Raw genomic sequence first — 12,385 nt, forward strand, 5'->3', positions numbered from 1 at the left:
AGTCACATGGATTCCAACCACAGAATCCCATCCAACAGGTACACCCAACACTCCAGGTGCACATGCAAAGATGTGGAGTGAGCTTGAAAACACAGTATGCTGTGATAAAATAATAGAGCTGGATTAGCCATACAATACCATTGATGTAAAGTAACAACACTCATACACAGAAGAATAACCATAGTTTTTTAAAAATGAGGATATGTGCGTTATGCAAGAACACTGATCAAACACACTACCATGGGTGCCTATGAGAAAAAGGAATGTGATGAAGGGGAAATGAAACAAAGAGAACAATGCAAGAGAAAGGCTCACATATATTGATGATGATTGAGGAAAATTATTTACTCAACTGCAGCTGAGGTAAAAAAGAAGGAGGGAAGTGGGGAGGGAGGAGAGGAAATTGCAGGACAGGTCTCTAATATTCTAGCACTTTAGGAGCTGTATAGATATTGTCCCTCAATATCCACTGGGGGGTTGGTTCCAGGACGCTCATGGATACCAAAATCTGCAGATGCTCAAGTCCCTTATATAGTAGTACAGCTGTATCAGCTGTACGTACAGTGGGTATCAGCTGATGTGGAAACTGGATATGGAGAGTTGCTTATATATACATAAACACACAGAATACAGTTGACCCTTGAATAACACAGGTTTGAACTGCAGCGGGCGACTTATATGCAATTTTTTTACTACAATACTACAAGATTCACGGTTGGTTGAATCTGGGGATGCAGAACGGGAGATACCACCAGGAGCCAGCTATAAATTAAATTACACGCGGATTTTTGACTGCACGGAGGTGGGCACCCCTAACCCCCACGATGTTCAAGGGTAAACTGTACATTAAATGTCTCTGAAGAACAGGTAAGAAACCAGTGATTTTAATTGCCTCCAGGGAACTGGGTGGCTGGATGGAAACTTCTCACTGCATACCTTCTTGTGCATTTGAATTTTGTCCCATGTGGATGTGTTACCTATTTTTAAATAATAATAATCAGCTGATAGGTTTGTATACACAGGGTCAGTCTCTGGAAGTCTACAGAAGATGCTGGGAAGAGGGCTTAGCCCTCAGAGGATAAATGAGGCCTGGGGAGGGGAAGCAGGAAGCTTGGGGAGGGGAATTGGGCTTGCCCTCCACTCACTATCCTTTTGTACAGTTGGCTTTTTTTACCCTATGCATCTATGATATATTCGAATAACTGTCTTTTTTTTTTTTTGGCCATGCCACGAGGCATGTGGGATCTTAGTTACCTGACCAGGGATTGAACCCTGGTCCTTGGCAGTGAGAGTGAAGAGTCCTAAGCACTGGACCGCCAGGGAATTTCCTAATAACTGTCATTTTTTATTTTTATTTTGAACACTTTATATATGCACAAAAGTAGAGAATAGCATAATCGACACTATATACCCATTATCAGATATGATAATTATGAAGATTTTGCCACTCTTGCTTCATCTACTGTTATCTTTTTTTTCTCTTTTGGTTTTCTTTCTGGAGTATTTTAAAGCAACCCGCAGACATTACACAATTTCACCCCAACCTCCATCAGAATATGATGGATGCAGTAAACACATCTTAAAGAAATGAAGTCTAAGAGGCCAGACAGAGCACCCTGCCAGACCTAGAGGGATTCCCTGTATGAAATCTCTGAGGGGTAGTGGTCCCTGCCTCTGCTTGACTGTTCCCAGAGACGAGGAACTCACTCCTGACCCAGCCTCCTTCTTTGTCCTAATGGCCTAGAGCTAGGCTTCTCAGAAGGGACAGACACCAGCCCCCATTCCCTTTGTTGTCTTGGAGGCACGCAGCCATGGGCAGAGCAGCTCAAAGCCACAGAGAAACAGCCCAGCTCATTAGAGTCCCCTTCCTTTCCAAAACAAACTCAGAAGCATAATGGCACGCCAGGCACGTTCACGTAAACTGGAGGCGACTAAAGACCTGCTGGCTTGGAAGGCCTCTCCAGGCGCCCCCCCCCCACAGGCCGTCTGAGACAGGCATTCACTGTCCTGGCAGTCAGGGGTAAACCTGGGGCCGGGACTGGACAACTGTTCCCAGCTGGCCTATGTGTGCATTTGAATCACCAGCAGGAGGGATTCGACCACAGATTCCCAGGCTCCACTCCAGCCCTCCTAAGCCAGAATCTCCAGGGCTGGAGCCTGGGAAAGCCCCCTGGGTGGTTCTAAGGCAATAGTCAAGTATCTGGTGTTTGGGGACCACTGGGCCAAGTAACTCCAAGTCCCTCTTCTGCAAAGCGCCAATCCGACTCTTAGCAGCCTGCCTCTGTACCAAGATTCTGGCCTGCCCCCAGCCCAGCCCAGGGTGTCGTGTTCCCACCTGCGGCTGGCAGGGGACCAGGTGATGCCAACTCCTCTTAAGAGTGTGCTGGCCAAGGCTCAGAAGGGCACAGACAGCCCCCCAAAATCCAGGGTGCTTTCTGAGGCCAGAGGCACAGATTCAGAGATGGCATCTCGCCCCCTCCCCTGCAAGGTCTTCCCTCCTACAGGGGAAGGGAGACACTGAGTGTTTACTCTGTGCCACAGTTCACATGCATTAACTCACTGAAGCCTCACCCCTGCCCCACGAGGCAGGAGTCATCTCATCCTCCTTAGCAGGTGAGGAAACTGAGGCTCAGGGAGATGCACTAACCCACCCCAGGGCACACAGCTGGTAAGGGGCCAAGCTGGGATTCACACCAGGCAGCCTGACTTCAAAGATCTGCTTTTCTACCCACAGCAAAAGCTCAGCCTGCCCCTGTGCTCCAGCGACCGAGCCAGACATCTGCTGTCCAAAGTGTGGTCAGCGAGACTATGCTCTGCGTAACCAGGCGTCCCTGGGTCAGGCTATGTGTCCCTCCACAGTGCGTGTCAGTTATGATTTCTGGAAAGTGGGGGCCAAGGCAAAGTTAGCAGTGCAGTTGGTTTATTGGGGGAAATGCCAGTGAAAGACAACGGGCGAGGAGGTAGGAATGAGTGGGGAGAGCCTTCAGACCATGTTGCAGGTCTGACACCTATGCAAGGATGGGGAAGGAAGGAGGGTTGAGAGGAAGAGCCCCAGGCCCAGGGCAGCCCTGAGAACACCTCAGCGAGGCCAAGCGGGAGACCCGAAGAAAGATTGCCCACTAGAGGAGTCCTGCATCTGGCAGATGTGGCCCAGCTCTAGTACCCGCCCGGGGCTCAGCCACTGGCCAGGAGCCCAGGGAGGTGGTGGCCTCCGTGTGAACGCAGCAGTGGATCCCAAAGGTGGGGCAGCTGAGGGCAGTCAGCTAACTGCATCCTGCAGCAAGTTCTCTGCAAGGGAGCTCAGAATAGCACACCTCAAGGCTGCCACCCCTGGCATGATCCATTGGCTTGCCTGTCCCTCCACCACTAAGCAGGGAAATATGTACTGTTACCTCTGAGCTCCCGGAGGGCAGGGAAATATGTACCGTTCATTGCTGTGTTCCAGCCCAGGGCACAGCATATACTAGGAGCTTAATAAATGCTTGTATAATTGGCCAGGCCAAACCTCCAAATGCTGCAGGACAGCCGCTTCCACTGTAAGAGGTGGTCTTGGGCAGAGGAAACAAGGAAGAAATTCAAGTCCTGAGTACCTACATACACCAAGCTTGGACTCAAGTCCTGCTTTTGGATTACAAAGGGCTTTCTCAAAATTACCGTGCTGGCTATTTTCAGTCAACCTGAGAAGTAGGTGCCACTCCCACGTCCCAGAGCACTGAGGCTTGGAGTGGTGATGTCACTCCTCTGAGGATGGCTCTCCTGACGCCAAAGCCTACTGTGCCCTGCTCACTGTAGCAGGTCCACAAGAAGCCCTGGGCAGGGACCCCTCCTGGGGCAAAAGCAGGGAAAAGGGGTCCACATTTAGGCCCTGGGGAAAAGAAGCTTCCTTAACCTTGCCTGGTACCCCTCATCCCACCTTTTTTCCAGCAAGAGAGTCAGGCAACCCCTCTAACTGAGCAGAAAACCAAGAGGCCATGGTCTTGATAAAGGCCATGACCAGACGGATTGTTTGGACAGAGCCCCTGACCAGGCTTCTGGAGATTCAAGCCCTAATCGAGATCCTGCCTCACCATGTCTACACTGGGCAATTAAAGGAAACTCTCTGGGCCTCAGTCTCCTCATCTGTAAAATGAGATAAACAACTCTTGCCTTGCACATAAACACAGGTACTCTTCTCAGACCCCATCTATGGTGGATAGGTGGACAAATTGTCCATTTGGCGGTAAATGACAAACTTCAGACAACTCTGGTGCACTGTCAGAATGAACCCCATGGTTCTCCTTCCATGGAACATCAGGGGCTGAGGGGCTGAGGGGCTCTTTGCAGGAATTTAACCCAACTCCCCACCTCACCCAAGAATGCTCCCCACTGTACTCCGATCCTTTACTGGGTGCTTTCTAAGTGCCAGGTACTGTATTAGACTTCAGATCCATAGTCCCATTCCTCATTTTTGAAAAGCATATTCCACTACTATCCTCATTTTTTGAATGAAGAAACCGAGGCACAGAGAGGTTGAGGAACTTGCCCCACGTCCCTCAGCCATCTCTGACCTCAGAGCCCTTGAGTTCAGCCAAAGTGCTACCTGACTTTAATTTCCCCGGGATGGGAGCTCACCCCCTAGGGAGACTTCTCTGCAGAACTGTCCTCCTCCTAACATGAATCTGACCTCCACTTCCCAGCCACTCTCCTCAGTCCCCAGCTGGTCCTGTCCCAGCCACCCTGGGACCACCAGCGCACAGGTACATACCTCTTCCTTTCAAATATTTGAGAAATGCCATCTCTTACCCTGCCTGCAGACTTCTCCAGCTAAACAACCCCTGGGCTTTCAAAGCCCCGTGGGAGCTTCCAAGACCCGTGAGAACTTCCAAGACCGGAAAAGGCCTTAACTGTTATTCCACCTCCAGGTCCCCCAGGGAGCTCTTTCCCAAGGGGGTCGAGAAGAGAATGAAACCCTTCTCTCTCACCACTCAGCACCTCCCTACCCCCAGGGAACTGGTCTCCCGGCTCTGACTTCACACCTAGCTGACATTTGACATTCAGAAACCTGCAGACAAGTGTCCTTCTGGAGCCCGAAGGCACGCACCTCCCAGCCTGTCACCACCCCCCTTCAAATCTCTAGCTGCTGCTGGCAGTGAAGCAGTGAAGCCGTTAAAAATGCTCACTATTCTGTAGGGAGACAGAGGGAGAGGCCAGGATGGGGGTGGGGCAGGCAGCGGGAGGCCGGTGGGAAGGAAATAAAGAGCCCCGTGCAGGGGATCAGGACAGCCCAGGACAGGGTCTTGGAGGGGAGCGGGCTAAGTCTCCCTGCTCAGGGGCCCCAGTTTCTGCCACAAATCCCTGCCTTCCTCACTAGTTTGTTCCACGTTCTCTTACTTCCTCTCACAGCTTCCCCCTGGTCACTCAGGGACAGCGACCTCCTACCCCCACCTCCAAAAACCCCTATTCAATAAGTTAGTGTTTAATGGGTATGGCGTTTCATTTGGGGAAGACGAAAAAGTTCTAGAGATGGATGGTGGTGATGGCTGCACAACAATGTGAATGCACTTAATGCCACTGAACTGTATACTTAAAAGTGGTTAAAATGGTCAATTTTATGTTATGTATATTTTACAACAATAAAAAAAAAACCCGACCTAAATGGAGGGAAATCCAAAAAGGAGGAGTTGTATGTATGTGTGTGGCTGATTCATTTTGCTGTGCAGTAGAAACTAACACAACATTGTAAAGCAACTATACTCCAATAAAAATTAATTTTAAAAAAAACCCACAGAATGGAGAAAATAATTGCCCCCTCCCCCCGACACAAAAGGCCTCACCAAGAAGTCCCAAGTGGGCCAGAGTTCCAGCTCTGAGTAGGAAGACCACTGTCTGGGAGGTAGAGACCCCACACCAGCCCCATGGAGCGGTCCTGGGAGTCCCAAAGCCGCCTCTCCCCACCAGCCTCCCCAGTGGCAGCCCTGGAGCAAAGGGCACCTGTCAGGCCAGTGAAGGCCTGGAGACCCCCAGTCCCAACCCCAGGTCAGAGCCAGAAGGTACCAGAGGCACCGAGAGGCAGTGCCTGGCCCAAGGTAACACAGCAAGTTAACCACAAGGCCCACTGAGAAGACCCAGCCCTGAGCTGTCCTCAGAAGGGAAATACAGGCCAGTTGGGGTCTGGCAGCAGTTTAAAACAGAATACCTAGGCTATTTCTCCCAGCTGCTTCCCATCCTGCCTGGGGACCTGCTAATGTGAGGAGCCTCTCAAGTTTCTCATTTCCCCGCAGGTTCTATACTCGGCCTTTGCAGCCCTGGCACGTGGAGCCTTCACTCCCCTGGGTGGCAGCATGTCACGGAGGTGTCAGGCTTTAGAATCAGACAGGCCTGCCTGAGTCCTGATTCCATCTCTATAAATATGCTTCTTAGACTAGGCCCCCCATCTGTAAAATGGGCACAATAATGCCTAATTGGTGGTATTCTTTGAGGATTAGCACAAATGATATAATACCTATGAAGGGCCTGAAACGCAGTAGGTGCTCAAAAAATTTCTTTTCTTTCCTCTTCCCTCCTGGGGACCCAGGGCCTTCTGCCTAGCACAAGTGGTGCAAAAACGGTCAGCAGCATCCCCCCTCACCCACTGATTGCATGGGTAACCTGGGGGCAAGTCCATTCCCTTCTCTGGGCCTGTTTCTCCACCTGCAGAATGAAAGGGTAGAGCTTGCTGATCCTTCACTGGTGTATATAACATACCTAAAAGTGCATGTATAATATCTTTTCGGGCATGCTATCTACAAGAATGTTCCTAGCAGCATTATTCAGAATAGCCCAAAATATGTAAACAACTCAAATGTCCATCAAGAGAAGAATGGATGAACAAACTGTGGTGCAGGGGACTTCGCTGGTGGCGCAGTGGTTAAGAATCTGCCTGCCAATGCAGGGGACAAGGGTTCGATCCCTGGTCTGGGAAGATCCCACATGCCATGGAGCAACTAAGCCCGCGAGCCACAACTACTGAGCCCGTGTGCCACAACTACTGAAGTCCGCATGCCTAGAGCCCGTGCTCTGCAGCAAGAGAAGCCACCCCAATGAGAAGCCCGTGCACCGCAACTAGAGAAAGCCTGTGCACAGCAACGAAGACCTAATGCAGCCAAAAATAAATAAATAAAAATAAATAAATCTATTAAAAAATTATTTTAAAAAAAACAAAAACAAATTGTGGTGCAGTGTCTTAATGGAATACTTCCTAGCAACTAAAATGAATGAACTACCAATTCACCAACATCATGGACGAAAAGAGCTAGATCCAAATGAAAATGTAGTGTAAGATTCCATCATTTAGACAAACTCCTAGGACAGGTAAAACTAGCCTATGATGATTGAGGGCAGAAGGGTGGTCACCTCTGGGTGAGGGGCGACATTGACTGGGAGGGGGCCTGAGGGAAACTTCTGGGGCACTGGGGATGTTCTATATCTTGATCTGGATATGTTACATAGACGAATACAGCTGTGAAAATTCATCAGATTATGACTTTAAAATCAGTACACTTTATGCATTATTTTCATCATCCCCTTTGCCCATTAAGTTCCAGCCTAACTTCTTTCAGTTCCTCAAACTGGCCAGTTGTGGTCCCTCCTCGGGGTGTTTGCACTTGCTGATCCCTCTTCCTAAGATGCTCTTCCTCCAGATCTTCCTTCCTTCCACTTAGGTCTTTGCTTACCTGCCACCTCCTTGGAGAGGCCTTCTCTGCCGCCTCCACCTGAAGCAGTCCCTCATTCTCTCCCTATTCCGTCACCCTAATTCTCTCCACAGCACCCATCACTATCTGATACTTTCCTTGTTCTGGCTGTTTGTTTGTTTATTGTCTTTCTCCCCCTACTAGGATGTCAGCTCCCTGAGAGCAGGAACGTGTCTAGCTGGGTTCAAATCTTGGCTCCACCTAGAGCAATGGCTGGCACACAGTAGGTACTAAATAAATATTTGTGGGGTGAGAAGGCCATTTCTAGAGAAGGTCAGATTATGTCTCAAACTTTTACTCTTCAAAGTGGTGAGAGGGAATTCATTGTTTGTGTTTTCATTCACCCCAAAAACATGCAAGAGAGGCCTACGAGGTGCCAGGCCCAACCTGAACTCACCAGGGCTTCTGAGGGAATGCCCAGAGTAAGTGGCTGGCTCAGCCTCCCAGTTCCCAGGGTAGGGAGACTGGTGGGCTCTGGGTGTGGCCAAGGCTGCCCATGCCAGCTGAATGTCTGGTCAGCAGGAGGGCCTGTGCCTTGGCAGGAAACCACCCCTTCTAAAGAGTCAGAGAGCTCAGCAAAAGCCAGCCACTGTCCCTGTCTGCAGGCCGGGTCACTTGCTGCCATGGCAACTGTCCTGCCAAGCCACTGGCACTGAATGCAGGAGACACAGTGCCAGGAAGGCAATTGGGCATCTCCTGGGCTCCCCTGTCCTGGCAAAGGAGGCACCTTGGCCTGCCTGAGCCCACAGCTGGGAGAGGTATGTGTTGTTCCTGCGTTTTTCTGTGTGTGTGTGTGTGTGTGTGTGTGTGTGTGTGTGTGTGTGTGTGTCATGCACAAGCACGGACAGTCTCTCCCACATCTGGAATGGGGATTCCCATGGGGGTAAAGAACTGTTCAGTAGTAAAAGCTGTCATTCACTGAGTATTTACTACACCCAGGTACCATGCTAGATACTTGTGTATTTCCTCATTCTCGTCTCACAACAAGCCTATGAGACAGGAACTATTACCACTTTTACAGAGGAGGAAAATGAGGCACACAGTGGTTATGTAACTTGCCCAGAGTCTCACAACTAGTAAGCAGTAGAGTGAGGGTTAGAACCCAACCAATCAGGCTCCAAAGCCTTAATGACAACCGCCCCACTGGTCATTCAGTTTTCTGAGCTCTGCACAGGCACCAAGGAAAAAGAAACGGGTTTGATCTGGCCACTGGCTTCAAGTTGCCTCTAGCCCCCTGCAGGAGATGCTGGTAAACATAACCACGATGCAGAGCCCCAAATCTCAAAGAGTAGAGCGGAGAACAGAGGGCTCTGTGGGGCAGGAAGACGTTAAGAGGGGAGCCTGACTCCTGCACCTGCTGCTTGACTGGGGGCTGTGGGGTCGCAGTGGGAGCTGTCCTGGAATCAGAGGACCAATGAAGTTCTGCCCTGGGAGGCCACCTGCTGGACAGATGGAAGCAGGAGAGCCCTGGCAGACACACGCTCCTCTCCTTCACAACAGGTGTTTCCCAGGTGCTCTCCATGTGCCTAGCACCATGCTAAGTGCAGGGGTGCAGAGCAACACAGACAGTAAACCCAACAGGCTTTGCCGCGCTTACAGTCTGCTGGGGGTGGGGGGCAAACATGAACCAACAGCCCCCGAGCAAAGATGTAACCACAGCTGACAATAAGTGCTCTGAGGGAGTGTGAGGGGGTCATCTTTCAACAGCGTGCTGGGGGAAGGTCTCTCCAAGGAGGTAACATTTAAGCAAAGACTTGAAGGCTAGTAGGTGTTTGCCAGGCAGAGCAGGAGAAAGGGCATTTGGGCAGAGGGGATGGCAAGGGCAAAGGCCCTGAGGTGGGAACAAGCTCACCAGATTCCAGGAACTGAAAGAAGGCGGAAGGCTGCTGCAGGTGGAGGGCAATGAGGCATGAGGCACAGGGCCTGGGCTTCAGGAGCTTGTATTTGATCCCGAGGCAAGGGGAGCTCCGAGGGTTTCAACGAGGGAAGCGCTGCAATCCCACCCACGGCTGCCGCTCCTGGGAGGAACGGACTGTGGGGACCAGCCAGGAGGCCAGTGCAGCGCAAAGGGTGACTGGGACCAGGGTGATGACAGAGGAGATGGAGAGGGACAGATGGATTCTAGAGAACGATTTTAAAAGCAGGATCGGTGGGGCTAGTGTTGGATCGGATGTTGGGATGTTGGGGAGAGGAGGGAATCAGGGTGTCTGGCTTGAGTAGAGGGAGGGGCTTGAGTGAAGTGGGAGCACTGCGGGAGCAGCACGTGAAGAGCTCCGTCCTGGATGGGAGGGGAGCTGGAGAAGCCCATGAGGGAGCCCAGGGGGGATGCACAGGTGGGCGGTGGGTGTGGGTCCTGGACTCAGACATAGAGAAAGGCAGGGCACCATCAGCATCGGGTGGGGTTTAAGCCTTAGAAGGGCAAGACGCTCCAGAAGAAGGATATAGAGGGAGCGGAGGGAGCCATCAGTGCCGAGTGGGTGGGGGGCACTAGAGAACGGGAGCAGGAGCGCCGGGGAGGTGGGAGGGAAGCTTGGTGGCACCAAAGTCAAGGGGTAGGAGAGTGTTTCAACTGTGTCAAAAGCTGCCTTGAGGTCAAGCAGGACTAAACCAATTTGGCAACATGAGTGTCCCACAACCCAAGCCAGGGCAGTGTCCATGGTGAGCGAGGGGAGATGCTCTCAGAGGTGAAGAGTGACCAGGAGGCAGGGAGTGTGGGAAGGCAGCACCATCAATGACAATTCGAGAAGATGCGCAGCTGGAAGGGGACTGGGGTGTGTGGCTGTAAAGACGGGGTGTCAGGGCATGGTGGGGTGCTCTGATGGGAACTGGCCTGGGGCATGGGGGCTGGGAGAGCATGGAGGACACAGGCAGGGCTGCAGGACGCCGCAGCTTTCCAGAGCCTCTTTCTTCTGCCGCTCCTCCACTTTCACCCTGGCTTCTCTAGTCACCCCTGTAACAACCACCTCTTTCTCTGATGAGGGAAACTGAGCCCCAGAGAGGGGCCCAAGGTCACACTAGGGCTCTGCCCAAGCTGGCTCCTTAGGGGGCCAGGGAGCCGGGTGGTGGGCAGGCTGTTTGGAGTCATGGGGAGCCAAGAATGGTGCAGAGGTCATGTGGGCCCCTGATGGGTCTGCACGCCCTTCCCTCCCTGCCAGGCCTGCACTGCCCAGCTCTGGCAATCCCCCACCCTGGGCAGTGTGGCAGGGGACAGCAGACAAGACCAGGTACCCAGGAAAGATCACTTGTTATGGGGCCCGAGCCTCATACTGTTGGGAGAGGGGGTTTGAAGGAAAGAACACAAAAATACAAATACAAATTAGAGCTGGGGACCTTGGAGGGGCGTGAAACTTACCCTTCATCAGCCTCAAGGTAACTAACTCCACCTGTGGCTGCCCTCGCCTGAAGCAACTGACATCATCTCTCAGCACCCACCGTGCACAGGTGTGAGCACTAAATGAGATAACTGTGCAAAGGGTTGCGGGTGAGCTCTGACAAACTGTGACAGTGGCTATTGCGGACTGGGCTCCCCTGGGGGTGGGGGTGGGGGGCTCTGCTCTCCCTAAGTCCAGGGGCAGAAGCGCTGGGGAGCACGAAAAGGTGGTGGTGACCCACCGCACCTGTCCCACCCCCACCCCAGAGCCAGCCTGGCACCAAGTCGGGGCTCTGCAGATGGCCCTGAGCCATAACGTCCTCCTGAGGCCCCAGCTTACAGAGTAGGTCCAGGGGGGGGACAGGATAGACGGGAGGGGAACACATCCAGCGGACCCAGATCCCTGACCACTACGTCCAGGTCGGGGGCTCACTCCAGAGGGTCCCTCTTTCTCGGGGCTCCAGTCCGGGACCAAGTGGCAAGACTCGCAGGGCGGGGGAGCTGCCCGAGGTGCAGCGCCAAGTCGTGGGCACAGCGACACACGGGCAAGACCTGCAGCGCTCACACCCACTGGGGCCTGGGGAGGAGACACCCCGCCGCCGCGCTGGGGACCCGCGACGGGGCTCCAGGCCACTCACCGCCTCCTCCAGCTTCCTCTGGCGCCACAGCCCACTCCGCTCCTTTGGCTAGCTGGCGGCCGAGTTGCCTGGGTCGCCCTCCGAGCACTTTCCCAAGAAGGCGGGCGCGGCTGGCGGGACTGGGCACCGCCCTGCACACATCCCTTTAGGACTCCTCTCCACAAACAAGAGAGCAAAGCCAGAGGCAGGCATGCACGCTGAAGGGCACGGCTTCCATGAGTGTTCCTTTCCTTTGCCTCCGTCACCTCCCGATGACAACAATCAACCTGCCTGGGGAAAGCAAGCTCTATAAGAAAAGTACTTTTTCATCCCCCTTAATTAGCACCTATTGTACACATGGCACTGAGTGCAGGGGTGCAGAGGAGACTTCTGTCCCCTAAAAGCTCATAGTCTAAGAGGAGGTGGGTAATAGGGGGCATGAGTTAAGGGTCCTGAGAGAGGGCTGACTGGACTGCAGAAATCTCAGCTGGCTTCCTGGAGGAGGTGGTCTCTTAAAATAAGCAACATTTCCTTTTAGATAGTGGTGAAGGATGCTTATTGGCCTGGAAATATGTTCAGGTTACATGAAAGAAGCAGTTTACAGAACAGTTCACACAGTGTGATTGTTCTAAGTAAAAGACACATGTGCACATAAATGCCCGGGGGAGGGGGGATAGGAAGGACATACT

This window comes from Balaenoptera acutorostrata, chromosome 16, assembly GCF_949987535.1.
Source record: "Balaenoptera acutorostrata chromosome 16, mBalAcu1.1, whole genome shotgun sequence".
Classification (NCBI taxonomy): Eukaryota; Metazoa; Chordata; class Mammalia; order Artiodactyla; family Balaenopteridae; genus Balaenoptera; species Balaenoptera acutorostrata.